The sequence below is a fragment of the Carcharodon carcharias genome, chromosome 17 (genome assembly GCF_017639515.1).
Source record: "Carcharodon carcharias isolate sCarCar2 chromosome 17, sCarCar2.pri, whole genome shotgun sequence".
Classification (NCBI taxonomy): domain Eukaryota; kingdom Metazoa; phylum Chordata; class Chondrichthyes; order Lamniformes; family Lamnidae; genus Carcharodon; species Carcharodon carcharias.
The window spans coordinates 24,659,877-24,675,677 of record NC_054483.1 but is presented as its reverse complement, the minus strand read 5'-3'; the positions used below and the strand labels follow the sequence as shown (position 1 = coordinate 24,675,677).

At 42.1% G+C, this 15,801-nt stretch overlaps 1 long non-coding RNA gene across 1 annotated transcript; it reads right to left on the bottom strand.

The window, feature by feature from the left end:
* Positions 1–2,697: 2,697 nt before the first annotated feature.
* LOC121289708 lies at positions 2,698–10,910 on the bottom strand. Its single transcript, XR_005945623.1, has 3 exons — positions 10,838–10,910; positions 4,719–4,819; positions 2,698–2,821 (listed from the first exon to the last, which is right to left on the bottom strand). It is a non-coding gene; the product is annotated as an uncharacterized LOC121289708 (long non-coding RNA).
* Between the last annotated feature and the right edge of the window lie 4,891 nt (positions 10,911–15,801).

Sequence of the window (15,801 nt, the reverse complement as noted above, 5' to 3'; positions counted from 1 at the left end):
TGGAATATATTCTCAGTGTTCTGGTTCACCTTTGTGTCTCAACCGGCATCACCAAAAAATGATGACCCTATCCTCAATCGCATTGCTGTTCATGGGATCTTGCTGTGTGTAAATTGGCTGCTGCGTTTCTTCCAGCAGTGATTACACATAATGCTTGTGAATCACTTTGTGATGTTCTGTGATCATGAAAGGCAGTGTATAAATCCAAGCTCTTTTCTCCATTACAAGCACTGCTGAAAATATCCACCCTTAACTCATCGGGCCTCTCCAATTAGCACCTTTGTCAACCTTGTCTTCCTCTCCAAGGCTGGACTAACACTGCCCTGGCCCCCTCCCCTGCCAATCCTGCCCACAACAGTGAGAGTGTCCTCGTTCCAAAGCCACCTGCAATATCCTTCGTTACTGCAATGTGGTTCATTGTCACTCCTTGAAATCTCTGCAGCTTATCATGCGATCTGCCTTGCAACCTTGCTCTACCTTGGTATATGTAGCCCTGCCAAACCAGGAAGCTCATCATCATCAGACAGTAATGGACCACATGCTGACTCACAACGAGTTAGAATAATAACATTGGTGGTCCCTTGGACCGAGGTGAATATTGCTATATAAATTGGTTGCTTTTTTTTTGTCATATCGTGCCAGCAGTAAGCACTAGATAAATACACAGAAAGCATGCCCTTCGAATTGGGAATGAACCAAGATTAAATCTGCCAAAAGGCCTTTCCTTTGGCGAGCAAAAGCAAACGTAGCGAACTCAAACTTCTTCCAGTTTTGACGAACGGCCATGGGCCCGAAATATGACCTCAGTTTCCCTCTGAGCAGCTTTGTTTTTCTTTCAGCTTTGCAGCATCTGCAGGGTTTTGCTTTTGTATTGTACATCTGGTTTTACAGAGGTTTGGGGAGAAGGAGATCTCGGGTTTGCTTGACATGATGGTGCTGATAGCAAGATCAAACATAGGAATTTATGGGTGAAGGAAGGCAGTGGCGTACCGGTGTTCCAGAGACCCAGGGTAATGCTCTGGGTAATGCCAGGTTCGACTCCTACCATGACATATGGATTACCATTTGAATTCAATTTTTAAAAAAAACCTGGAATTAAAAGTCTAATGATGATCATGAAACCATTGCCAAAAAATCCATCTGGTTCACTAATGTCCTTTAGGGAAGGAAATCTGCTGTCCTTACCAGGTCTGGCCTACATGTGACTCCAGACCCACAGCAAAGTGATTGACACTTAAATGAACAAGGGCAATAAATGCTGGCCTAGCCAATGATGCCCACATGCCATGAATGAATAAAAGAAAGTTGATGAACAACACAGTATGTGCGCAGTCCAAAACCAGAGAACGACAAGTTTCCCATCATTCAAAATACCTGCTAATTCTGGCAAGCCGAGGTTAACCGAGTCTATGGAAACAATTCACTTCTCAGGATAGCCCAGTGAGGAGTGAGTGTGGGTGACAAACATCAAAATCAGAAAATAATAAGAATCAGAAAGGGTGATAGCCCAAGAGCACTAACCTTGCAAAAAGCAAAATATTGCAGATGCCAGAGATTTGAAATACAACCCAAAAAATCCTGGAAATAATCAGTAGACAAGGCTGTTACCAGTGTACTTTGTACCTGTTGTGCATCCCTTTCCAAAACAAATCGACTTCCACTGTTCTGTCCAACAATTGCAAGTATCTCATGAAGTGAGTTGGAGCATCACTGGCAAGGCCGGCATTTGTTGCCCATCCCTAGTTGCCCTTGAACAGCGTGGCTTGCTTGACCATTTCAGATGGCAGTTAAGGGTCAACCACACTGCTGTGGGTCTGGGGTCACATGTCGGCCAGACCAGGGAAGGACGGCGGATTTCCTTCCCCAAAGGACATTAGTGGACCAACCAGATGGGTTTTTAAACAGCAATCTACAACAGTTTCATGGTCACTATTACTGAGACTAGTTTTTAATTTCAGATTTTAATAATTTAATTCAAATTCCAATCGCTGCCAGGGTGGGATTTGAACCTGCGTCCCCAGAGAATGAGTGCCTCTTACTCAAACAATCACCGCCTTCAAAAATATTTCCACGCATGGAATGTACTGTCTGATAGGGTGGTGGCTATGGATTCAATAGCAACTTTCAACAGGGAATTGGATCAATGCTTAAAGCATAGGAAAACTGCAGGGTGATAGGAAAGAGCAGGGGAGTGGGATTAACCAGCTTGCACTTCAAAAGAGCCAACACAGACTCAATGGGCAGACAGGCCTCCTTCTGTGCTGTGCTATTCTATGATTCCACTTCCTCTTTTTGCATGATGCCGCTCTGGCCATGATTGTGGGAATTGTGGCCTGGCAAAGTTGAGGAGCACGTTTACTGGGTTGAAGTGGTGATGGGGGGAGAGGCAGTTCAGCAAACATCACTAGCCTCGCGGCAATCCACAAATCAAGCCTGGTAAATCAATGTCCACCCCCACCTCTCCAAAAACTGTCAAAGTCAACAATTCTCCTGAGGCTGCCCAACCAATAGCATCAATAAAATTTTTAAGAAATCCTTACAATTGGTCACAAATCTCCATCAATTTGAATTTTGAGAACCGAAAGAGGAGACTCCAGGTTGAAAGAGTTGACTGCACTTTACTGCAGATTTATTACAGTTGATTACCAGTTCACACAGCTAACTCACAACATTGTGCAAGGAAATTTTAGCAACATGTGCTGTACAGAAGGATTCTTCCTACGTGGAGTTATGCAGCAGCAGCTTTCGAAATGCTTCAGGTCAGCCAAAACGTGACGTACAGCCAACGTACTGTTCACTGCGTCTTTCCAATTGTGTTTGTCTGTGCATGAAAGAAAATAAAAATGTATGCAATAAAAATACTTGATCTGTCCACTGTGTGTTTTATCAGTAAGGGAATATATAAACATCTGTTTTCAGTTCTGCAGAGCCTCTATCTTGTTGACCTTTATAAGGCATTACCATAGAATCCAGATGGAAGGCATAACATTAGCTGGATTCAAAAAGCTTGTATAAATATTACTGTTTGGCAACCGACAGGAAGAATGCAGCCTCCCTTATTAAATCAGGCTTATGGTTTTAACTATGTATAACTTGGGGGAAAATAATAAACTTGAAACAAAAGCAATGAGTGCCACAATATCGTTATGTTCAACTGCAGAGAATTCTGCATTAGTCCCATTAGCCTTGAAAATATATAAATAATATGTATGTATGTCAGGACAAAAGTGGGTGAATAATCAGGTAGCGAGCCCAAAAGGTTTGAAACTCCAAGTGGTCCCTGCCTGATGGCAAAAATTGAATTTGCACAATTTATGCACTGGGTATGAGGGGCAAAAAAAAGTGTCCCACTGAGAATCCCGGTTCCATTTGGAAAGTATGCCATCTTGGCGTTGGACTGGCAACACAGAGAAGGTAGGTGCCAGGTTCAATCTGTCTTTGTAGATAGTGACTTGGCAAGATTGGGTAAAATGGGCATTCATCAGTCAGCACCTCCCTTTACACCCCACACAGTGTTTGTATTTCCTGAGAAGACCATGGAGGGAAAAGTTGCGAGAAAATTGAAGCAGACTGTCTTTTTTTTTAAAACCAGGACCGCACTAACCCAGTATCAACCCCCACTGGTGGAGGCAGAAGTGAAGCTGCCCTCTGAGGGTTTTGTGGTTGGAAGTGTTTGGGACTGGTCCATGTTCCTTGGCCTGCTTTCTGATGCAGTCACCTCAGGCGGAAAATACAGAGCTCTTCATGTTGAGACAGGATGGGATGGGTCTGGGCTGCTTAACTCCACCAGCAAACAGCCACTGGTCGCTCACCTTGTAGGCTAGGGCTGAATGGATTTGGTCACTTGAGCACTTTCCTTCCCCCATTGCCTTGTGCAATGGTGTACTTGCCCCTTCTGGAATGGCATTACCAGGCCAGCTCTCCTAGCAGCAACAAGCTCATGGAGGCCTTGGGAGGTGACGATCAAGCATTTACTGGAGAAGGTCAAGTGGAAAGCGTCAGTGTAAACATACTGTAAGGTATCAATCACAAAGACTTTTATGATGCTCAAGGCCTTGCAAGAGATGCTGGGATGAAGCTGTTCATTGTTTTGCACGCATGCATCCAGTAACTTTCTTTAACAGCCTCACTTTCTTGACATTCTTTGCCGTGACTTCACTTGTTTTTTTTTCTCCTAGCTTTTCTTGGGTAATGCTTTCTGCTCCTTTGGCAACTCCGGTAGAGGTCTCAGGAGAAAAGTTACAGAGAGTTACATCAAGTCTACAGTGCAGAAACAGCTCATTCAGCCCACTGTCACTCAGGTTCCACATGAGCCACCTCTAACCCCTTTTCACCTCACCCTATCAATATATCTTTCTCCCTCATGTGTTTATCCAGCTTCCCCTTAAATATAGCTATAGCATTCACGTCAACCACTCCCCAGTGTTCCACGTTCTCACCATTTTCTGGGTAAAGAAGTTTCTCCTGTATTCCCTATTGGATTTATTACTGACTATCTTACACTGATGGCTTTGCATGTCGGCCTGCCCTACAAGTGGAAACAAATTGGCCACATCTCCTCTATCAGGGGTAATAAATGAAGGTATGGGGAGGGGTGGTGCAAGAAAGGTTTTCGAGCAGGTTGATGGTTCTAGCAGACTGAATTCCCCATTCTCAAATAAAGGCATTCATTACTTTCTGAATGCTGGAAGGGTACACGAGGAAAGAAATGCCATTACCTGTCCTCCAGTTTTCATTGGTCTTTGTTGGGGCTCTTCAGACAATCCAGTATTGAGAAACCTCAAATCATTACAGGGGCGATAATGATTGGGATCATGTGCTGGGGACGGAAGACACAATCATCATTACATTGTCCACAGCAGGCTCTAGAGAAGTTATTCACCCTCCCTCACTGATAAATGTTACCTTCAAATCAATAATGTAGAGAGTTTAGACTGGAATGAAAGAATAGAGTCAAGATGGTGGCTTCAGTATTCCCAAAGTCTAACTTGAGGAATTGCACCCTATCCAAGACCAGATGTCAAGCAGTCTGACAGAAAAGAGGCAGTCCAGGGCTTGAGAGAGCTAGTGGAGAGCTGCAGCCAACCTATCCCAAATCTACCTTGTTTTCTGGCAGCTGTTATCATACTGAAGCTTTTTCATTCCAACACGTCTACACAAAGTACCCATATCAAAAAGAAAATAATTTATCATCAGTAGCTCCTGTGAAGCCTTCTGGCCAAATACATGGAATAACGTCAGTTGCTTCTCCTTTTCAAATCTATCATTGGAAATTGAGTGGACTTGGATTTTCCTTGCTCCTGTTCTGCCGGGTGACCACACAGAGAAAGAAAATAAAGAGACATGTTCTTACCAAGAGGGAAGGCTGTTGTGATTTTGCCATTTGCTGCATTCTTCACAGTACTTAGTACTTCATGTAGTATTCCCAAACCGGCAGACAACTTGATCTCGAGCCTCTCCAGGTTGCACAAGAATGTTCTGAGGATCACTGCCCCCAGTTTCTTTCACTCTCTATCAGAAAGCAACGTCCTCTCTGACTCCTCAACTTCACAGGGCTGAGGTAAGGAACTTATCTTGTGGGCAAGAGTGACCCCAGCTCATAATCTATCAAATTGTCACCTCGATGGATGTAATTCCAACATCATGGACGCTGCCTGCTCAGCCCTGAAATCAACACAGTCTGACTCCGATGCTCACACTACTGAGCAGAGAAATCAGCATTAGACTGCCTCAGTATGTAACAGTCCTGCCCATCAGTCAGGTGGTTGTTGGTTCAAGTCCACCTTCAGGGCTTGAGCGCAAGAAACTTGGCCGATACTCAGATACAGTACTGAGGGGGTGCCATCAGATGAGACCTTAAACTGAGGCCCCTTTTGCCCTCTCAGGCGGAAATGAAAGATCTCCAAGAAGAGCAAGGGAGTTCTTCCCTGTGTCCTGGCCAATATGAATCCCTCAATCAACATAACAGCCACATCATCTGTTTTTGAGTTGGGAGCTTGCTGCGCACAAATTAACTGCCATGCTTCCTACATTTAAAAAGAACTTCATTGGCTATTCTGCACCTTGGGGTGTCCTCAGGTTGGGAAATGCAAAGTCTGTTTCTTTCACACATTATTTTTCCAAAGCCAAATTTCCAATGATTCCCAAAGTTCACTTGTGTGCAGTAGCCAAGATGAGCAATTCAATTTACAAGCTGGAGAGAATTTTAATAACAAAACCATTATCTCTGTTAGAACCAGTAACACAGTCACTGAATCCAAGTCTTACCAAATCTTAAAACATGTTCAAATACTCTACAATTGGAGGAAAGTAAGCCACATTTTATTAGTCACTAAGATAAAAGCAAAAAACTGCGGGTGCTGGAAATACAAAAAAAACCAAAAATACCTGGAAAATCTCAGCAGGTCTGACAACATCTGCGGAGAGGAACACAGTTAAGGTTTCGAGTCTGAATGACCCTTCAACAGAACTAAGTAAAAATAGAAGAGAGGTGAAATATAGCTTGTCCCACCTACCCCCTCCCCCCCCACACACCCCCCCCCCCTCCCCCCCCCAACCCCTTAAACCAGCTTATATTTCATCTGTCTTCTATTTTTACTTAGTTCTGTTGAAGGGTCATTCGGACTCGAAACGTTAACTGTGTTCCTCTCCGCCGATGCTGCCAGACCTGCTGAGTTTTTCCAGGTATTTTTGTTTTTGTTTCACATTTTATTAATGTCTGACAGCTGGCTATTGCTTCTTGGGAAATGCAACTCCTCATTGCATGATTGGTTTTCAAGGTGAATGTTCTTGCGGAAATAAAACTATACGATTTTTTCAGAAAAAGCAGTGAGATTGTTCAGGTTCTACCTTGCTCAGAAAGAGCTGTCGGGTTGGTTGGAAATTATGCTACTCTCTGACAATCTTTGCTACTTTCAACATCCATCTTCTTCCCATCGACCCTTACAACCTCACTTAAATTTCCAAACCCTTCACCTCTGTCCCCCTGCCCCTACCTCCTTCCACCACAGTCAATTTGCCCAGCCATCCCCAATGTTCCAGTTCTAAAAGGAGTATCAATCACCTCCTGCCAATCCTGCCACCACAGGGGCTGCCATCAACTCCTTTGTCAAATCCCAGAGGGATAAACTCTTGGACTTGACACACAACTGGCCATCGCGATACCTGATTTCACCAGATCAAGCACGAGCATGCTCCATTCTTCACCACACTCCAGAATCTTGTTCCAGGAAAAGGATAAGTCCAGGGTCCGTGCAATTCTGCAACCAGCCTGTTCCTTCAAGTCTCAGCCACCTTCAATTCAAACATAAAGGACAGGGAAATCATAGTCACCAGGTGGCGATATCTTTGTTGAATCCTCTCCTACTTCTTGCTGCTAGGCATCCTCACTAGCTCCCCTGCACTCTATCCATAAAACCCTGGATGGAGTTACAAACTCATTTTGTCCCCAAGATCCATTGTGTTTTCCCTGAATGCCTAATCCCTTGATCACCCTCTGCCAATGCTTCTCTCTCCTCGGGCAACTACCCTGATTATTTGAAGACTATTATTTTCACCTCCTTCTCAAAAAAACCACTCAATCTTTTCATCCTTGCCACCTCCAACCTCCCTGTATTTTTTTTTTGAGGTCATTACTTCACATTTCCATGGCCCCCTCTTCTCCAGTCTGACTTATGTCTTTCTCACCTCATCAAACAGAGTCCAAAGCAAGGTCATGAAGACATCAGTGACTCCGATTGTGGTGCTGTTATCATTACTTTCAAATGTTCACATAATTTTCATTTTTCATGCATAGATTTCATTCAAAATTCTTTTCATTGTACCAGCCTCCTCGAATGCTTGTCCTCTGTAATCTAGCTTCATGAGACTGTCATTGCATGTTTCCATCCTTATCTATTTTAACAGAGTCAGAAGGTCTCCAACAGTGATCTCTTCACACCCCACTCAAGGATCCTCTTCCTTGTCTCAATGTTACCCCTCAATTCTATCATCTGCAGGCATGCAGTCAACTCGCACACCTTTGTGGGTGATCCAAAAAATCCCACCTCTCTGCTACTCTGCACCCTGTCTCAGCAATCAAACTGTTCATCTGATATGCAGACTAGATAGTTCCTAACTTGCTCCAGTCTATCAGCAAGAGTGACTGTCTTTGGCTGTCACAGTAAACTTTACCCACTTGACATTGATACCTTATCCTTCCCTGGCCTCCACCTTGAGCACCATGTCAGTTGAATGTTCAGTCTGAAGATGACTTTCAAGCCCCATATCTTCTCCGCAACAAAGGCTGTTTATCTGCATGCCTCCAAACCAACCCTTAACATGTCTTTGTAACTTCCTAACCGACAATTCCAATGCTGCCTTAACTGGATGATCCTCAGCCCCTATCCAGAAAAAGAAAGGCTTATATTTATGTAGCATTTCTCATGACATTAGCACTTTACAACCAATGAAATCCACAAACAGCATTCTGCTCTTTACTAGATTACCTGTTTTTTTTTTTGAAGTGATGTTGGTATCCAAGCTTGATACTGTCAACTTGTGGTAAGCTCCCACATTGGTCTAATTCATTCTTTAGCTTTGACAAACATCAGTTCCCCAGCTTGCAAAGCATTACATTCTTAAACATTTATTAAATCGCAAAACAGGTTAATCAAAATTTTAAGTGATTTGACTTCCAGAAATGAAACAATTTATTGGTTTTATTAGTATCACCAAATACAACAAGAAAATTTAGATATCTATATACCTACAAGTAGGATATTCATGGGGGTCTGCAATATTTGAACCAATCCAGGCAAATTCTTAGCTCAGAATATTAAACCATGACTTAAAGTGCACATTTATACACCTTAAATTTCATAAGCAATGAGAGATGACTTGCCCCAAAACTACAAATTCTGAGATAACTATCATGTGACCCTTATTTATCTCATATGCTCACCAAGCCAGAGGATGGCAACATTACCTAACGTATACTTCACTCTTATTAAAATATGGGTGACCTTCCATTTCTTATCACTAAGACATATTACAGGGCAATAGACATCACACCTTTGCAGAATAATGGTAACTTAAACCAGAACTTTTGCATCCAACAGCCATAACTCTTACAGCAAACTTTATATGCCTCTTAAATTATCATAACCTGACAACGTATCCTGCTTGCTTGTCTAGCCTGACAACCTAATCTAAACCATGTGTTCGCCTCTATCACTTAGACACAAATATATTATTACTGTACTGTTTAGCTATTTAACTCATCATTTCTCACTAAATGTTCTCTCAAATCTCTGAATTACGCTCAATGTTTTTACTCACGTTAATTGCTTGTGGTGGAAGGATAAGTCCAAAGCTAGTCTTTTTCTACAAATTGGTTTATTCTTGAGACAGATCTTAAACATAACAGACTTCCTAATGCCTCCCACACCTCAGTTTTCCAGCTGTATCTGTTTATACTGTTTTAATGGGAGAACCAATGCCCATCACCTATTTTAACTAGCAATTTTCGTTAACAATGTAATTGCTATGCAGTGTAATTACTGATACATTGACAAATGTATGCTTATGGCTGCTGAACTGTATTTTCACTGTAGCCCATGATACTCTTTTCCCCAGACCATGCTGTGAACCTCTTGTACTACGTAGAGTCAGGCTTTTCCCAATTCTGTAGCTATAGCCTCCTCAGGCCCTAAATGGCCCTTTTTCTCCCAAGCATTCCATTTCTTTGAGTTCAGCCTTGAGTGTTTCTCATCTCCATTCATCCCTCCAACTGGCAGCAGAATCTTCGCCTGCTCGGTTCCTCCTTTCTGGAATTATCTCCAAACACTCCCTCTGCCTCTCGACTGTCTTCTTTTGAAAAGAAAAACTTCCATGTAAGGCCATCTCTTTGACCAAACAGTTGGTCACTGCTCTCGACCTTTCCCTCAATTGAGTTCTTCATTTTGGACAATTTCCATGAAATGGGAAGAAGAAAGAATGTCTCAGCAATCAGTCGTCCACTGCCCTGCTGAATCTGCTGCATTATCTAATTTTGTACAGTAGATTGGAGAATGACTGAGTTGGTTGATGTAATCCATGAGCATTCTCTCATTGGCCATTACAGGTACTTAAATTTATATTGCGAAGCCTCATAAAATGAGACTGGACTGGAGCACAGTGTAGAGGAAGGGTATGGCAACATAGGAGGCAAATGGCACACCTCCAGATGGGAAATTGAAACCAGGTGATGTATGAGCCAAGTAGTTTCTCTGCACTGTTTTGTAATAAATGACTGCAAGAAAGGACAAACATTGTCACATATATTATACAGGGCCAGGGAGAGCAAAGACATCAGTGTTTAGAAAAGATTATCTCTATTTATATTCCATATTTTTCCTTTTCAAAAGGAGGAACAACACCTCATATGTTCCTGAGAAGGTTGGCTTTCCAATGAACTTCGTTCATAACATGGTGTGCTGAGTTTCAACAGGGCAAGGGGCACTTTCCACCTCTCAGTTAGCAAGAGTAGGGGCTCAACTCATCATCTCACCATCTCACATTGTTGGGAATGTTGTGTTTTTGAAAACTGAGTGTAGGGAGTTCTGCTTGCAATCTCTCACCTCACCCCTCTCATCCCCTTTTAGAAGTTGAGGGAAGATATTCAGGGCAGATTTTCAGGACATTGTTGTAGTGATAACAGTGTTCTGGCAATTCATAGAATCATGCAACACTGAAAAAGTCCAATCAGCCCATTGTGCCCCTTACAGCTCCCTGACTTGAGAAACTATTTCTCAGAATACCCATTGAATGGATTTTTAATTTAGCAACCAGCTGTTAAATGGATAGTATTCAAACTTACCGTTCAAATGAACTGAAAATGGGACATGACTGATGAAACTGGTTGATGCCAGATTTCAATGGTCCAATTGTCATTTGTTTCCAAGCAGATTCCCATGTTGCAGTTGCTGTTGCTGCTCATTAACACCACTCCTGAGCAGCCCCAGACAACGCAGCCTGGCCTTGTGGACTCCATTCAGTCCTCCAAGACCCAAATGCACCCATTGTACATCCTGAGTGAAAGGCAAAAACAAAGAGCAATTTCAAGAGAAGGTGGATAAGGTAAGAAACAGTTCTCTCTTTCAATCTAAAACACATACTGATTGCCCTCTAAAAACATCATGTGAAGCCTAGATACTTGTGGACATGCTGGCTAACTGGCTGTTTGGAGCATGAACACCAGTTGCATGAGATGGATGCAAAACACAGTGATCTGGATCCCCTCTCCACCTCACACTTTCAGATATTATTTGAACGCCTACAAATGTCAGTCTGAAGATGACTACAAACTATAATCCATTTTGTTATTTTTAATCAGTGCCAATGGATTTTACTTCAAGCTCTGGACATCACATGACACAATGTTAAAGATGTACAACATCTTTGTTTTTAAACACAGAACTTCCAGCCCAGTGACAGACTATTCAGTCCAACTGGCCAGTGTCAATGTATTTCCTCACCTTCTAAAACATTAAACACAATCAAACCGATTTTCATAACCCTCATCACTTTCATTGTCAGTTCTCGTTAAAACTTAATGGAAACAAATAAACAGTGAATGTGGATCATACAAAGATCTGAAGAGGTTGTCATGATACTTACATGGTATTACATTCCATGGTTCATAAAACTATACAACAGAGACAGGTCATTCAGCCTCTTGGAGAAGAATGGGCCTCTCGACTCTGGAGTTTAGAAGAATGAGAGGTGATTATTAGATGGATCCAAGCAAGATGGTGAAGTATGAAACAAGACACAGATCCTTTCCTTGTTAATAGGTTTATTCACAGGATGCAGCATCACCGATCTCTGCCTCCAAACTACCAGCCCAGCGTCCCAGCTGACTTCTTTATATGCTGTTTTGAAAATCCATAAAACTAATGAACACATAAACTAATTAACTAATTGAATGCCCTTAAAGGGGCATGTGCTCTCAGTCCTTAATTAAACATTGCCCATCACCTGTGCATCTTTAACAACATAATCAACCAACTATGAGCAGTGATCTCATCAAAACGCATAAAGTTCTTATAGGGGTTGACTTGGTAGACATTGAGGGGCTGTCCCTTGCTGACTGGAGAGTCTAGAACAAAGCATTGTGGTTGACTCTTAAATGCCCTCTGAGCAAGGTTTATTAGGGATGGGCAACAAATGCTGGCCTACCCAGCGATGCCCACATCCCATGAACAAATATAAAAAAAAGGGTCAGAGTTTCAGGAGAAAGGGTCAGCGATTTGGGATTGAGATGAGGAAAAATTTGTTCACTCAGAGATTTGTGAATCTTTTCAATTCTCTACCCCAGGGAGCTGTGAATACTCAGTCTGAGAGTATTCAAGAATTTCTGAGAACAAATGATCAAGGTATTATGGCGATAGAGTAGGAAAGTGGAATTAAGGGAGGAGATCAGCCATTACCTTAATGAGTGGCAAAGCCTTGTTTGAGGGGTGCATGGTCTACTCCTGCTCCTGTTTCTTCTGTTCTTGCACTCCACACAAGTGTCCTCGTCTCCGACTTGATCTTAGCCTACTGACATTAATCTTCTATTTCTTTCTCCCTCATGCTTTCATCTAACACCTCCTTAAATGGATAACGATAAACTATTCATGGATCTGCAGCCTCAAATTTACAGGCAGGTTCCATCTGATCTGTGAATGGCCTCAGCAGTTTCCAGTCAGCCATGTTTATCTTGATTTGCTCGTACAAACACAAAGTTAGCAGCCAAAGAGTCCAAACGTGCCTCAGGCTTCCCTTTAGCAGTTCCACTTAAGATCAGCCACTGAAAAGAAAATATGAGCGAGCATATTGTTTAAGCAAAACAATTGTGCGTGAATAAAAGCTAATAGGCATCATGGTCTGTTTCTAATTGCACTGCACCCATATTCTGCTCAATTTGTTCTCCCTTTGGCTGAGTGCAGGCTTGCAGTTACATCACCAAGAGGGACTCGTCATGTTCTATCTGGAAATGTAGCAACTTGTCCCAATTCCCACTCTTTGCAAACATAAAGCAGCAAGTTTCAAATAGAATTGAACTCCATCTGCCATTGTGCACAGCAAATCTCACCCCAATAAAACAAAAGGCAGTTTCAATCTCACAAGAGATTCCTGAAAATCCACTGTTCTGAGATGGGTCCTTCTGTCTTGAACTCTGGGCGTTCACACTCTGGTATGTCAGGGAGATATAATAATTTTCATAATATTATTGGAATTTCTTGTAAAACAGAGTAATAGTGGGATGTGACATGTGCCCATAGGTGTCTGGATGTGTGTGTGTCTGTGTGTGTGTGTGTGTGTGTGTGTATATGTGTGTGTGTGTGTAAGGCTTAATTGAATTACAGGCAGCTCGTCTGGGTGCTTTGATGTAAGGGGAGAAGTTAGGTTTGAAGTGTTAATTAGATAAACATGGGGAAGTTTAGAAACAAGGGAAAATTTGCATTTTTAATTAAACCAGACTAGATTGTTTTCAAAGGAGGGGTGAAATGTGTCATCGATCCAGGTGAAGTTTAGAAACAGTGTGTTTATTTTTCCCAAAGATTACTGTGAAAACTTACTGCTATGAGAGTTTTTTTATTTTCAGGGAAATAAAATCTAAAGACACGGTGAAACAATGGATATTTGCACTCAAAGATGAAGATGTGTATAAAGGAGAGAAGATTGTTTGTAAGAGTAGGCATTTTAAGATCTTACAAGTGTGAAAAAGCCTTCAGCATCTATGCCTCCAGCTGCTGTCCCCAGGAACTGAAGTGAAGGGAATTCACTTTGAATTCGACTTGTTCAGGGTATCATGTTTCTTTGCCTGGGTCTTTTCAAATCCATGTGTCTTAATGAAGGTGTAACCGGGAGTTAAATTGATTAGGAGATTTAGAAGTTATCATAGTAGTAATTTGTGGATCTATGTATGCATTAAAATCATTTCTCTTATTAATAAATGTTTAATCTAGTTTTGTAAAACCTAGAAGACTTGAGGCTCTTATTACTACTGAATTCAAGGCACACATCTCAAAATTTACACACATTGCAAATAAGTTGTGGCAGTTGTTTCAAGTTTGGGATTTGAACAACTCAGCTTTTACCATCTGCTGTGTCATAACAAGTATCTGCTTAACTAGTTAGTCATACATCCAAGCAGGTTATACAGTACCCACATAGCACCAATTAAGGCATGATTCCGACTTCAAGAGAGTGAGAGAGGGAGAATCGAACACAGGACTGACTAATGTCAGTCGTATGTCATCATCTACGTCATACATTAGCATGTCCCATCTGTTAACCATTAAAACTACACTGACTCTAATTCCTGATCCATTACCAATAGCACTCCCTCACTTATTCACAAAGCTTTACTGCACCCAAATAGGATTGCCCTGGTGGTGAACCCAAAACTGGCCAAACACCAGAATAGTGGCGAGTACAGCATTAAAATGGCAAAATAGGTCTCAAGCTCATCACAAAATGTGCAATGAACTCCAACCGGCTGCTGTGTCCCACCGTGCACATTATGTTCTGTGCAGTGGTTGTTCTGAGTGCAATGTAAATCAGTGTGTAACATTTATAAAAAGGTCTCACCTCAGTGAGCTGACTGCACTCCTCTGGCCAAATAAAAAAATACTAGCAAGAAAATGTCAATCAAATGATTTTCATGACACGCCAGCAAACAGAACGTCTTTTCTGCAGTTGGTAAGATTCCATGTTGTCGATAGCTCATTTCCCCTGAATTCCTCGGATCAGGAGTTTCCAAAAGGAAAACTGACACTACCCGTAAATTGTGTAGTGTATTATGGAATGAACTCTGTGGCACTGCTAAGTGGAATATGAAAGATTCAAATTTATATCGTGTTTTTCATGACCACCGGATGTCTCTAAGTACCTCACAAAACCACCAAAAATACTTTCATACTGTAGTCACTTGAAAATGTCATGGAGGATAATCGGCACTAATTTGCACACAGCAAACTCCCACAAACGGCACTGTAATAATGACCAGATATTCTGGTCATTTTTTTTGTCATGTTGACTGAGGGATAAATATTGTTTTTTGTCAGGTTGACTGAGGGATAAATATTGGCCAAGTCACCAGGGTACCACCCTCCTGCTCTTCTTCCAAATAGTGCCGTGGGTAGCCTTGTCGTGATGTTGAAGCCATTGTGATTGTGAGCTCAGTTTAATGGGAGTGCTGGTCTTTTCCTGCCTGTCATTTTCTTATGTTTGTTCATATATATCCATGAATGAAAGCTGGCAAACCCTATAGGGATTTGGCTATTTCCAGTGTGAGAAATTTCTACAAGCTTGCATTCTTTACCCAATGTGCACTGCCCTCAAAACACTAACATTCCGACACAAACTTCTTTACTTGTTTTTTTTTACTAACCTGAAAATTCGAGTGGGTGACGTCACAAAGTGCTTCTTCACGCAAAGGGTAGTACAAATATAGAACTCACCCTCAAAAAGCTGTTGAGGCTGGGGGCTAATTGAATGGCATTGGAGGCTCGAAGGTTGAACAGGCTCTTAATTTTACTCCTCACACTGTCTAATCTACTCCTGTAAGTCAGGAATTAAAAGTCTGATGATGACCATGAAACCATTGCTGATTGTCGTAAAAACCCATCTGGTTCACTAATGTCCTTCAGCGAAGGAGTTGGCACGCCCGCCTTGTCTCCCTCTTGAGGCCGTTCAGTGGCCAATTAATAGCATCTTAAGGGCCACTCCCCACCCGGCTGCAATTCTGCGGCCGGCAGGAGTGGGAAAACCTGGCAGGTTGCTTGGCAGGCA